This window comes from Triticum urartu, unplaced genomic scaffold, assembly GCF_003073215.2.
Source record: "Triticum urartu cultivar G1812 unplaced genomic scaffold, Tu2.1 TuUngrouped_contig_4284, whole genome shotgun sequence".
NCBI lineage: Eukaryota > Viridiplantae > Streptophyta > Magnoliopsida > Poales > Poaceae > Triticum > Triticum urartu.
In genome coordinates, this window is record NW_024114860.1 from 1 (window position 1) to 15,093 (window position 15,093).

A 15,093-nucleotide genomic window follows, 5' to 3' on the forward strand; every position below is an offset into this window, starting at 1 on the left:
TAGGAGATTATATTTGTAAGAGATAATTATTGTATATATGTAGCCGGTAGTGTCGGACGATAGATATACGAGAACTTGTTGTTCGACCAATCTCTCGGAGAAGGAGAGGTGGTCGATATCACTTCTCTCTGTATGCATATATGTTCATGACGATCTTCTGTTTCCTTCGTTTGCTTACTAGCTAGTTAGCGTGCCTAGTCCTCTCTATACGTATGTATTGTACGTAGCGTCGACCAAGCACGGACATAAGAGAGGACACTTCTCTCTATTAGCTAGCTAATAACAACCTAAAAATAACCCCCTAAACCCCTAAAACAGCCATTTTTTAAAAAAAAAAAGAAAAACCTCAGCTCCAGCCAGCTGCTGCCGCGTGGAAGTCTTTTGGTCCCGGTTTACGTCTTGAACCGGGACTAAAGGCCCCCCTGCCTGGGCTGCCGGCAGGGCCCCCGCCCACGTGGAGCCCCATCTGTCCCGGTTATTAGTAACGACCCTTTAGTCCCGGTTCGGGAACCGGGACTAAAGGCCCTTATGAATCGGGACAAAAGGCCGGTTTTCTACTAGTGTTTGTATCTATTTACCTGAAAGAACACATTGCATGTCATCAAACAAGAATGCCACAGCAATAATTGGCATAATTCTGGAAATGTACTCCACCACTTCCTTGTCGTTGCTGTATGCATACCCTCATAGATTGCGCACCAAAACTATAGCAAGAGAAACCGATACGCTTGACACAATACCTAGGACCATGATCACCTGGGTCGCCAAACGGGCAGCATCCGGTCGCCCAGCACCCAGCTCATTTGACACACGGGTGCTACGTACGTAGATAAAGGATTTGATACATATCAGCTTCTAGTTTGTATAATACTTAAAGGCGTATGAGTTTGAGCTGACCTTATAGCTGCACTAAGCCCATATGGGACTCTGAATACCAACGAGATAGTATTCAAACTGCAAGAAATTCAACTGCATGTTACTATCAAAACAGGGAAACTAGCAAACCCAGTAGTATGAAATGAAATAAGCCATGCTTGAATATGTCACCTCACGGCCTCACCTGATTGACAGTACCGATGCCTCAAGTTTAGGATTTGGAAGAAATCCGGAAACAAGCACCAGGAGCTCAAACGACCACCACTCCCAGCTGCTCATGTAAATATATGTATGTATGTCAGATGAAAGTACTTAAATCAATCAACTGAAGATGGCAAAGTTGCACTTGAGACATATAGCATATAGACATCAAACTCACCAAACCATGAGTGCAGATGGGATGGCAAGCCTCAAGAAACCGAGGATGTCGCGAAATGCCTCCGTCGACAACCCCGTCCATGTGCTCTTACAAGACGGGGAGAGCCGGATGTAGAGAGCCAAGATGGACACATTAGTGAGGTAGGAGATTGTATTGGCCAAGGCGGCACCCTTGTTGCCTAGACCAAGATTGTAGACCAGCAGCCAGCACACCAAGATGTGGTTCAGTGCTGTGACGCCCGAGCTCAGCATCACCGGAAGGACCATGTTCTGCGTTTGCAGGAATCATACATGGCACTACAGCGGACCGTAGACAAACAACGACGGAATCAACCATCGGATGTAGCTCCCTGCTTCCATGGCAATCTCATGGTCCTGTCCAAACAATAGAAGGATCTAACCGGTGTATCCCCAGATTACGGCAACTACGGCGCTCACCGGAGTGAGCACAAGGATTGCCCTCTGCTTGTAGATGCCAAGAAGATGGTGCTGCTTTGCTCCAAAGGCTTGCCCACACAGGGTGTCCAAGCTGCTCGACATGCCGGACTGAAATTCAATGCAAGCATTCAAGTTGACTATGATGTTCAGGAGGTCCAACTAAATTGGTGCATCGATCAATGGAAAAGGGGGGAAATTGTCATACCAACAAGCTGAAGCCAGTTACACCAGCGAAGGAGGTTGCGATGGAGGCACTCGGCAGAGCGAGTTCGCCGAGATGACCCACAAACATGACGGATATCATTTGGACCACATCCTGTAGGAGGCTTCCGACGATGAGAGGCCCGACAAGGTACAACTGCTTCTTCACCTCAATCACTACCAGGCTCTCCTCTCCTGTCTTGTCAACAAGGGACTCCTCCATGCTTGAAAGTTGAAACTAAGGTACCTAGGTGCTGATTTACCGGTGAAATGAAGGGATATTTAACATGTACTATGTTTGAGCATGATTGGGACCATTCGGAGAACAGCAGTCAAGTGGACTAAGAGAATCTCTATTTGAGACAAAAGGAGGCAGCCAAGTAAGTGGAAAAAGAATATCTATATATATGAGAGACAGAGGCAGCCAAGTTCAAACGACAGATGGAATAACTTTACTATCCGACAAACTATAGTGAGGTGGACAATTAACAATACATGCTTGAGCAGAACAAGATTACCATTTAACAATAGATCATATAGTCCACTTGATGGCACGTAGGTGCGCAATACTAATCAGCATGATGAAAGTTAGAAGCACATATGCCAAGTTAATGAAACCTTTTGCCCGCTTGTTGTCACTGTCACACCTTTTGAACACATCAATAATGATAACTATCTACAAAATTCGTTCTATTTTTATTCTGGCGCGTCTGACCAACTCACGTGCTCTGACCTACTTCATACATATGAAAAGGGCATTTTCAAAGATCCTAGGCCATTAGCGAATCAATTGATTAGGACCCGCATAAGTAAAAAAATCATAGTGGCATCTTGATTCCACTGGAGTTAGGTGGATATACAGAACAAAAGCTCCTATGGTGTTCTTCAAAACCAGACACCGCTTAGCTGATTGTACAAAGGAATAACTGACCCAAATTGTAAACGTATATGATAAGTGTCACACGTGTGACACGAAGCAATCCGGCCTTGATGTTTCTTACAACTAAAGTTGTTATTTAAAGAGAAAAAATTAATCAAAGAAAAAACTGAAGCTTGTCATCTGGAAAGAAAGTTTTCATGCTTGACAACTAAAGTTGACATCCTCACATCACAAAAATTGCCATAAAAAACGTTTGGAATTGCCATGTGTTTGTGGCACACGTGTGGCACTTATCAAGGTTCATTGTAAATTCAGTCACCTGGTCCCTAGCCGGTCCGTATGATTATCGGTGGCAAAATAGGAAAACAAACGTGAACCGTTTAATTTCTTGTGGATTCGTACGCAGAATAGAAAGCTAACAACGCATGCTTTGCTGTAAGATGATCGAGTCCGAGCTGGAGAAGGAGTAGAAAACGAGTCCTGCTCGTGCAGTCGTGTCTCGCTGACCAACCTCATCTGGACTGTATACATACATACAATAGCTAAAGAAGATGAAAGACACGCCTGCGCCTCCTATTCTTTTCCCGGACGACGTGCTCTTCGAGGTCCTGACGCACGTCGACGTTGCCGCCCTGTTCCGGTGCGGCGCGGTGTGCAAGAGGTGGTGCTACCTCGTCGCCGACCCCTCTTTCCTCTGCCACCGCTCGCCCGAGGGTGCACGCCACCCCTCTGACCTCATCGGCATCTTCGCCCAGCAGTGGTGCCAAGCAGGAGATCAGGATGATGACCCGGTGTTCGTCCCCACGGCATGATCTGCGTTCGGCTCGGGCCGCCGGTCCCTCACCTCATTTGTCCGCAGCACTGCAGCCGGCCTTTTGGACGGCGCCAAGCCGCTCGCCACCCACGGAGGCTTCCTCCTGGTGCGTCTGGCCCCGGTCCTCTACGGCAGCAACCTGGACAGCATCCGCCTGGCCGTGTGCAATGTGCTCGCTGGCATGTGTGACGTGCTCCCACCGCTGGAGAACAGGTCTTCAGCCGGCATCTGCGACAGCTATGCCATCCTGACCGTCGAGGACTGTGACGCCTCGAACCACTTGACCCGCTTCTTCAAGATGCTGGCCATGGGCCTCGTTGTGATGTCGCTTGAAGCTATGTCGGTATTTCCCCAAAGAGGAAGGGATGATGCAGCACAGCGGCGGTAGGTATTTCCCTCAGATATGAAACCAAGATTATCGAACCAGTAGGAGAACCAAACAACACAACATGAATAGCACCTGCACGAAAATAACAAATACTCGCAACCCGACGTAAGAGAGGGGTTGTCAATCCCTCACGGGTAAAAAGATAGATATTTTTGCAGTGTTTTGGATAAATCGATCTCGCCGGAACGCAAGATAAAATAAATACAAATAAATTGCAGCAAGATATTTTTGGGTTTCTGGTTTAATAGATCTGAAAATAAAAGTAAAGGAAAAGTAGATCGCAAAGGCAAATATATGAGAAAGAAACCCAGGGGCCGTAGGTTTCGCTAGTGGCTTCTCTCGAGAAAAATAGCAAATGGTGGGTAAACAAATTACTGTTGGTCAATTGATAGAACTTCAAATAATTATGACGATATCCAGGCAATGATCATTACATGAGCATCACGTCCAAGATTAGTAGACCGACTCCTGCCTGCATCTACTACTATTATTCCACACATCGACCGCTATCCAGCATGCATCTAGTGTATTAAGTTCATGGAAAAATGGAGTAATGCAATAAGAACGATGATATGATGTAGACAAGATCCGTTTATCTATTGCATTAGATATAGATCCCATCTTTTTATCCTTAGTAGCAACGATACATATGTGTTGGTTCCCTTTCTGTCACTGGGATCAAGCACCGTAAGATCGAACCCATTACCGGGCACCTCTTCCCATTGCAAGATAAATAGATCAAGTTGGCCAAACAAAACAAAAATATCGGAGAAGAAACACGAGGTTATAAGAGATCATGCATATAAGAGATCAAAAAAACTCAAATAACTTTCATGGATATAAAAAGATAGATCTGATTATAAACTCAAAGTTCATCGGATCCCAACAAACACACCGCAAAAGGAGTTACATCATATGGATCTCCAAGAAACCATTGTATTGAGGATCAAGAGAAAGAGATGAAGCCATCTAGCTACTAACTACGGACCCGAAGGTCTACAAAGAACTACTGACGCATCACCAGAGAGGCACCAATGGAAGTGGTGAACCCCTCCGTGATGGTGTCTAGATTGGATCAGGTGGTTCTGGACTCTGCGGCGGCTGGATGAATATTTCGTCGATTCCCCTAGGGTTTTTGGATTTTTTGGGTATTTATAGAGCAAAGAGGCGGTCCGGAGGGCACCCGAGGTGCGCACAACCCACCAGGGCACGCCTGGGCCTCCTGGCGCGCCCTGGTGGGTTGTCCCCTCCTCGGGACTCCCCCAGGTGCAACCAGGGCCGAACTTCTTCCTTCTTGTCCATAAAAAATTATCATATATAAAGTTTTATGTCATTTGGACTCTGTTGATATTGATTTTCCTGCGATGTAAAAAAACATGCAAAAAACAGACACTTGGCACTATGTCAACAGGGTAGTACCAAAAATAATATAAAATGACTATAAAATGATTATAAAACAGCCAAGATTCACAATAAAACAGCATGGAACAATAAAAAAATTATAGATACGTTGGAGACGTATTAGTTAGCCATGGGCCTCGTCGGCAACGTCAACGACTGGGAGAAGCTGCAGTGCGATCTCCATATTGTTGGCGCTGCCTCCTCGCAGCATCGCTTCTTCTTCCTCTCCTCTCAACTCTCTCTTGAATTTCTCTCTTTTCTCTCTCAAGAACACAAGGACAAACCAGGAAGAAAATCAAACACACACACGCACTTCACCAAAAAGAAAAACCAATAGGCTTTGTCAAAAGACTTTTCTCCTCGGTCACACGGAGGCTACATCTTGGCTCCACCCTCACGAGTCACGACCTCATTTTTTCATCACTCCAATTGAACATCTCTTACATTATTAAGAAGTTTCTCTCCACTACTACCAATTCTCTCAACATGCACACACCACACTCCACGTCATCATCCATGCCACGTCAGCAGTTCAATTCCAAACGGCAGCCTATCCTCTAACCAGCCCTCTTCCACATCTTCATTTGTGCACACTACTGTTGTTTGACTGCTCACCTTCGGTGTATGACTGTCCTCCTTGCATCTGAGTTGAACCCACCCTTAATTCTCCTCCAATTAGACTCCAAGGCAATCTTGCGATGGTTTCTTCCCAACACGTTGACCTGAACCAAGGCTGTTAACCTTCTCACGTGGAAGCTTGGTGGAGTCATGCTCTGTTCGGTGCTCCTTGTCTGCTGCGACCTGCAGATTTACCCCCCCTCTCTCTCACACACACTTTGCAAATGTTGTGGTACGACTAAAGTTACGCGTGGCAATCTTAGGCTGTAAACCAAACAAGCCCTATATTACTGCTGGTAGAGGGTCTTCTATTTTATTTCGTCACTACTATTAAAGGGGAGTGTGATGTCGACGTGATGGGTTTAACCGCGTGGTCCTGTATGTGACGCCTGTGTGCGTCAAATGGGCTACACCTTCGCACATGCGTGATCCGACTCGGCAGGCCCATTTAGTGAAATACAGTGGAGGGAGCTACACTATAGCGGCATGGTACCATATCAAACCGAAAACTGTTACACCCACTTCACTGTAGCAAACCAGTTTTAAATAGGCGGTAAGTGCTAGGGTTGACGAAGGGCGTCGGAGGAGTGGGATGTCCTCGGCCAGCAAGAGCGCCTCCGGGCTGCATCTGGTTCTTCTTCTGGTTCCTATTGTTGGGAGTGTCGGATGGTGCAGGAACAGCAGGGCGCTGTGCGCTGTGCGGGCTAAGGGCCAAGCATGGGGCAAGGGGAGTAGGGGGCACCGGCGAGAAGAGCCATTGTGGACGGCTGGAGAACGCATTTAGAGAGGCGGCGATCTTCTTGGAGAAGAGTGCGTGCGAAGATGAGGCCGGCAGGATTAATGGTGAGAGTGGCAAAGCAATGGTCGAACTAATTGATCAACCCATTGATAAAGGCCAGGCGCATCTCTTGGTCGCTGCAGCTCATTGGCCATGCAGTCGAGCTAGCTGGACGCCGTGACAGAGAGGCAGGGGCGGGTCATTGTTATTCAGATGAATACCAAAAATTTGTTGATGTGTGTACTATAGCTATAATTTGTTGTATATTGCTGGTATTCATGACAAAAATTATACAACGAGTATCAAGGAGGTGATTCGTGCTGCCACTAGTACAGAGAGATAGCCCCGCTGAAGGCAAGAGAATCCGGACTTGGCGAAGATTTGGAGCTGGAGACAGTTGTCGAGGAAGAGGTTGTTGATCAGCGTCCATGATTGCTCGACGGAGTCTATGAGCTAGATGATGATCTCCAGGATGTCCTTGGAGACCGTGGGGTGGAGCCAGGACACGATACTTAATCGATCTGCGTTCACTCAACATCATCGACAATCATCTCGGCTTCGACGAGGTCGATGTCATCAGTGAGGCCAAGCTTGTGGAAGTTGATCTTGAAGTGCATCTACCAGATGAGAAAATTGGCTTTCTCGAAGTGAAGCACAATTGGTACATGAGATCAGATGTTTAGGGCTCCGGAAGGTGTTGTTCAGAGAAGTCAAGCATGCCTAGAGAGGGAGGCGCGCCGCTGGAGATCCTCATCATGGGGAGGGAAGAAGGAGCACCGTAAGGTTTTTAAGGGTTTTAGGATCAAGTCAAAACAGATACTTTGGGAATTTTTTTTGAATGAAAGGGGGTTGCCCCCCTGCCCCATTTTATTGAAGCAGAACACAATCAGTTCACAGGACTACAAAGTTCAAGCATCGATGACCATACAGAGCATCTAGCTCAAAAGATAACGGCTACAGCCAACAGACTAAAACCATGTCCAGGACGCAAACTTTGTCCATATTGAAAGACCCAGAGAACCAACATAAAAACAGGAAAACGAGAGAAGAGCAAGCTAGTCTAGTGCATCGTCCTCTCCAGCGTCCTGATTGCTCAGTTGGTCTCCCCGAGCCTCACTTCTAGGCGATCCGGAGGAGTTCCCCACGCCGTTTGTCCACCAGTAGGATGCATCGTTGTAGCAGGATTGCTTGCCCATCGTCGCAGAGAACTTTCCACTGATGCAAAGAACAGCTTAGTTTTGCAAGAATGCAATTCACACTTCTCCATTTGCGCCCCTGAAAACAAAATTCGTTCCTTAGTCTCCACAAGCTCCACAAGGTAGCAGTTGTTGTCAGATTCAAAACAGCTTTTTCTTTATGCATATGCCAGAAGGCCATAACTTTTTCAAAACAGGATATGTTATCAATATTAAAAATTTCTGCAACAAAGTCCCAAACTTGCTGGGCCACCACACAGTGAAACATCAGATGTTGAACAGTTTCAGGTTCAGAACAAAACAGAGAGGAAGGATCTTCCACCTCCCTTCTCTTCGCAAGATTATCTCTAGTCAGTATTTTGTTGTGAATACAAAGCCATAAGAAGATATGAATGTTCTGTGGACAAAGGATTTTCCACATTTTTGTACTAACACTAGAAGGTACCCCACCAAAATTGATCTATTTGTAAAAAGATTTAACTGGGAAAGACCCACTAGGTTCTAACCCCCAAATGGGGATGTCCACTTCATCTGATGGAGGGTACTGTTTGATCAAACAGACAAGTTGATCCCAAAGATTCATCCCAATCATGTCAACACATCTCCTAAATGTTAATTTCAGATCATTCCCATCCCAGACTTGGGCTACAGTACTATCAACCTGGTTGCAAATACAGAACAAGTCCCAGAACTACACTTTATGGGAACAATCCCCTACCCACACATCATGCCAAAAACTAATGAGTTTACCATCACCTAGTTTCCATCTATAAAATGTTTTGCAGCTGCTAATGCCCAAGTAATGCTCTTCCAAAAGGTAGAGCCCCCTTCACTTTTAGCCCAGAGGAGGTTTGGAGAATTAACTCTATATTTATAAAGGAGAAGTTTAGACCAATCAGAGTCAGGGTTAATAAAAAATCTTTTACCCCAAGAAGCTAACAGAGCCATATTATATTCCTTGATATTGGGTACCCCCAAACCTCCAAATTCCTTCCTCCTAGTAATTAAGCCCCAATTAGCCAAGTGGTATTTGTGCTGATCACCCACATTCCCCCAAAAGAAGTAAGCCATTTGTGAGTTAATGTCATTGATTGCCCATTTAGGGAATTTGATCACAGACATCAAGTAAGTAGGAATGCTAATAATACAAGCACACAACAAAATAATTTTTCCTTTATAAGTAAGATATCTCCCCAGCCAGCCAGAAATCCCTTTACTGATTCTATCAATGATAGGTTGGAGATCCTCTCTTTTCAATTTATCATAGTGCAGAGGCACCCCCAAATACTTAATAGGAAAAGAACCTTTTTTACAGCAAAAAATTTGAGCAAATTCACTAGCAACTATATCATCTACATTTATAGTCATGAGATCACTTTTGTGGAAGTTGATTTTCATACCAGATAAGTTTTCAAAACATGACAAAAGCCATTTGAAATTTCTTGCTTTCTGAGTAGATTTTTCCAGGAAGAGTATGGTGTCATCTGCATATCGCAGACTAACCACACCTCCAGGGATCACATGGGGCAGAAGCCCAGAAATTAGATTTTGAGAGTTAGCTTTCTTGAGCATCTTTGTAAAAACATCAACAACAAGATTAAACAGCAGGGGAGATTGTGGGTCCCCCTTTTTGAGACCTTTTCAACCTACAAAGTAGGGGCCAGTAGTGTCATTAATCCTCACACTAAAAGTGCAAGCGTTCTATTAATCCAAGCAATCCATTTAGGGCCGAACCCTCTTGAGTGAAGCATATCAAACAAGAATTCCCAGCTAACCCTATCATATGCCTTCTTGTAATCTAATTTGAGAACCAGACCCTGAGAGCCTGATTTTTTAATATCATGAATCACTTCATGGGCCATAACCACGCTCTCTAATATATATCTCCCCTTAATGAAAGCAGTTTGGTTAGATGAGATCAACCTACGTCCCACAAGGGAGATCCTATTTGTCATGGCTTTGGAGAAGATCTTTATCCCACAATTACTCAAACTAATAGGACGAAATTTCTTCATCTCTCTGGCATCCGCCTCTTTAGGGATGAGAACAATCAAAGCAAAATTTAAACGCTGTAAGTCCAGCTTCCCCTCTTCAAAGTCTCTAACTAGGGCCATGAAATCTATTTTAATAACTTCCCAAAATTTTTGGTAGAACAAGAAGGATAACCCATCAGGGCCAGGGGCACCATGGGCATATGAGCCAAAGATTGCCTCCTTAATTTTCTCCTTGAAAAAGCTTTTTTGTAAGTGGTCATTTTCTTCCTGAGTAACTAATTCATCTTCCTCCCAAAAGGAAGAGCCAAGATAGATATTATGTTTGTTCTCAAAAAAGAACAAATTTTTATAATAAGAAGTAGCCACCCCCAGCATTTCCTGAGTAGTATAAACTGGGCCATTGTCCCCAACCAGTTCAGATAAAAGGTTTTTTCTGTGTCTGTGGTTGGCCATTGCATGGAAATATGCATTATTCTTATCCCTGTCGATAATTCGATGATCTCTGGAGCGCTGCCATAAGGCAGTTTCCTCCTTGCTCCAGATCAGAGCAAGTTATTTCCTAATTTCATCCATCCTAATTTTATCTCCATCATCAATCTAGTTCCTCTCAGAGAATACGTCAAGAATATCAAATTCGAGCAAAAGCTCTCTCTTCCTCTTCTTAGTATCCGCCTCAATGTTAATACTCCATCCCATAGCTTTCTTCCTAAAAACTTTACTTTTATTCATCCAAATATCCATAGCTGTTTTACCAGGGACCGAGGTGTTGCAAGTATCAATCACCATTTTTTTAAAATCAGGGTGGTCAAGCCACCATTTTTCAAAGCGAAAAATCCTCGGGGAGGTAACCCTTTGAGCCTCTGTGTCCAGAATCAATGGTGTGTGATCAGTCCCCATCCAAGGGAGTGCAGTAACCACTGATAAAGGGAAGTGGGCATCCCAGTTCAGAGACACAAAAATCCTATCTATAGTTGCAAAATGGGATTATCTTGATTATTACTCCAAGTACATTTCCTATTAGCTACATTGATTTCCATAAGACACCATTTGTTAATCCAGTCATTGAAGAGGTATGTAAACTGGTTGTTAATAATACCATTGTTCTTGTCAGCCGTGGACCTAACAAGATTAAAATCCCCCCCCCCCCAAGTAAAACTGGATAATTGAGCCCATCCATGACATCATGTAGTTCAACAGAGAATTCAAGCTTGGCTCATTATAAGAAGTACCATATACAACAACAAGATGCCAGACAAAACCATCTGATTTATTTTTCAAAGTAGCAACAATGCAAAACTTCTTATTAACAAACCCAATCACTTCGAACAAATCACTTTTGAGACCCACAAGGATCCCACCAGCTGTGTTGATAGCAAGGAGATAGTGCCAGTCAAATGCTATTCTACCAGAAATATTATTGAGGATATGATCATCAATGATCACTCTCTTTGTCTCACAAAAACACAGGAAATCTACTTGATTGCTACAAATAAAATCCCCCAGGCACTGAATTTTACCAGGTTGACCTAAACCACGAATGTTCCAGAAAGCTCCTATCATTTAAATTTAAAAGGATGGGATAAGCCACAAGGATTTTTCTTGGTGTTCAAGGTAGGACATACCACAACTGAGCTAGCAGTGCCAACTGGTTCAGTATCTGGTGTATCCTTTTGTCTAGAAATAGAGTTATAGTCATTCACTTCTAACAAGTCTAAGTTGTCAGGGAGAACAATCTCAGGATTTTCATCAGCAAATTGCAAGCATCAAAGTTTCTCATTGTTAATAAGGTCAAGAATAATATTATTTTGCTCTTCCTCATTGTTACCAATGCACAAATCAACTTTAGATGCATGAAAAGCAAGTTCATTAGGATCAAGGGTGGCAAATGATTTACCTTTGAATGTGGCTGGTATTTCCAAATTTTTCTTCATCATATATGCAGCTCCCTTATCCATGATCTTAATATTTTCATGAGTTCTGATCTTTGGTTTGTCAGCAAGCACTGGGCCCCATGTAGGCGAGTTTTTGTTGTTGATTTTTTTCTTGACCACAGTGTCTGCCCTTTCCAGAGAATCACACTACAAGAAATATGTCAACTTGTGACCACCACTATTGGTCACTGAATGGTCACAAATTTCCATTTGTGACCTTTTTGTGACCAAAAACATAAGGTCAAAAGCTGGCCGTCGTAAACTGACTATAGTGACCTTTCTTCTGGAATGGTCGTAGACGTTTATGACCAAAATACGTCTACTGTGGCGTTTTGGTCACTAGCAACCTCCCCAGGCCACGTAGGTATCCAGCGTGGCAATCTGACGTGGCACAAGATTCAGCCCAGTCCAATTCGATTTTCTACATGGGCCGAGCCCAACAATTCGGCCTTTTTAATGTATTTTTTCCTGTTATTTTTTGCTAGCTACATGGGCTAGGCCCAACATTATAGCTTTTTATTTTCTGGCCATTTTTCATTTCAGCCTTTTTATTTTCTAGGCCATGGCCTTTTGCGGACCATTTCTTATTTGGGTCTCTTGTATTTTTCTTTTGGGCCTAGGCCTTTTACATTCTATTTTCTTAATTTTCAGCCTTTTCCTGTGAATATTATTTGGGCCACAACATTTTTAGATGCCAAATACTATTAGGTCCCACTTGTCAGGTACATCCTAGGTTTCAATTTCCATAATTTGAAGCAATATTTCATTGAGAACAGTTAACAATGAAAATTATCAATACACATGCCAATTTTGGCTAATAGCACAATCTTTACATAGTACATTTCACCCAGATACTATCACAACATATAACTAGCTCTACAAGTATACTTCTGCTTTCTTCACTTTCAGGTTGGAGCTCTTGTTTGTAGAGGCTGAACATACAAAGGCATCTAACAATAGCACAATCTTGTCTGGAGAGGCATCTAACAATAAACAAAAGGACTTAGAAGCAGAATAAAAACAAACATACAAAGCACCTAGGGACTGAATCATGAAGCATATGTACATGTAACAGTAACAACCACAAGGACAATGCAACACAAGAGAAGAAAGCACAGTTGTAGCATTAATACCAACATGGACAGAATGGTTCTAGATGTTGAACGCAAAAAATGATTCATTCTCGGATGGTTCATTAAGCATGCCCAAATGACTTAAGATAACAGGACAAATCTATTGCTAGATGCTACTCAGAATAAGAAATAAAAATTAGATTAATGCAATGAGACTAAGGATAGGATAAATGGTTTATCAAAACTTATTTTCAACATAATCATCCTCATATAGTTAAGTATCACAAAGAGGCATCTATAAAGCAATACCAAGCAAATTATGCATTCAAACAGATTATTATCAGGATTTAGGAGTGCTGATACAGGAGCTAGAAGACAAATTTGTGAGTGGATTTTAGTAATCAAAGATGAGACATAATACAAGTTTGATATCAGACCATGAAAAATGGGTAAAAGAATTATGGTACAAGTTTAATTATGGTAAAACTGGAACTTGATCCATTTGTGATGCACGACATAAGCTAACAAAAAAACACATTCCAAAACTATTTGTATAAAACATTTATGGATGGATACATTCAAGAAATAGAAAAGTTCAAATAGTTTTATAAATGCACAAATAACTTGAGGAAAAGTAGCCAACTTATGTATGAATCCTGTTCAATAGAGCATTTTATGAAAAAAATATGATGGCCATGGAACAGAGCAAGGTACTTCTACAGCAGCACAAAAGAGGGAGCTAGAGGTAGGAGGTGGGCTCACCAGAGAGGAGGCTGTACTTGATGCTGCAGACAACCGCGGCCGCTGTACGCGGTAGAGGAGGTTGTAGCCGAGTTGGACCATGTGCGGAGCGTCGTCGTGGTGGTGGATGCCCTGGTTGTCATCATTGTCCACTAAGGATGCCTGCTGCTCCAAAACGAACAAACAGGTAAGAGCTGGTGTTGTTGAGCTAAGTATATAAACGATTTAAAAAGAGAGCCCATTAGTTTGAGAGGACAATCTTTTTTTAACTGATTGGGACATAATCATGCAACTACATTTTAGCCCATTAGTTTGAGACGACAATCCTTTTTTTAACTGATTGGGACATAATCATGCAACTACATTTTGATTGCAGTAGTAGGCACTACTCTCTATACAGGACAGTGATGGCATTTTAGCACTCTTTTGCGTAGGACAGTGATGAACAGCCTCAAAAGGCCTAAAACATTCAGCAAAAAAACATGGTTAAAGATGCAGTTGGTTTGGGTACTCAAACTCAGGCAATTAGTAAGAATCTGACAGGTTCAGCGAGATAATGTGGAAACAATTATCAGAAAAGCATCTGCACTAATCATTTCAGACATCTCAGTGAGGTCACACTTGTAGTTGGGAAGAGAAGAGTATGCAAATGTCTCCAAGTGAATTAAGCAGTAACGGTTTCCAAGTGAATTAGTCCATCTGAATATAAACACATCAGGAATCTGAGCCAAACAAACAATGCTCCAGCTGTAATTCTTGCACAATGGCAAAGAGTATGAACTCTAACAGAGTCCAACAGTCCAATAGTCAGCCAAATTAGTGAATTTCACAGCAAATAAGGCAACTTTAAGTGTGTGCACACACTCCAACAAGGTTGCAACCTAGCATAGCAAGCTAAAACACCACTAATCAGAACTCCATGTACCAAAAGACTACATGATATGCTTATCTAACACAGCAACAGTAGCAGCACAGCACCAATCAAGAAGCTGATTCCACTAACAAGCAGTCTAGCAACACATCCGAGTCTAGTAACAGCGCCAAAGCAGGGGAGGAACGAGGAAGCGGCAGCGCATACCTTCATCTTGGACTTCTTGGCCTGCAGCTTCTTGGCATGCTCCTCCTTGGCCTTCTTCTCCCCTGTAAACACACACACACGCACGCACACGATCAATTCAAACCCAAACAAATCAAATCACGCTCTTCATCTGAACCACTACTGATCCATGGAGAAAGAAACCGACATGGAGGGGAGAAAGAGCACGAGCAGGCGGTCGAACACGGTGATCGGGAGCGCCGCGTCCTCGGGCACCTCCTTGGACAGGTACAACGGGTACCTCTTGGCCGCCTCGCTCCCCTCCTTGGGCTGCATCACGCCGTCCTCCC

General features: G+C 43.4%; 1 pseudogene; it reads right to left on the reverse strand.

Annotated features, from left to right (window-relative positions):
* Positions 1-557: 557 nt before the first annotated feature.
* LOC125527612 lies at positions 558-2,198 on the reverse strand (annotated as a pseudogene).
* Positions 2,199-15,093: the final 12,895 nt, after the last annotated feature.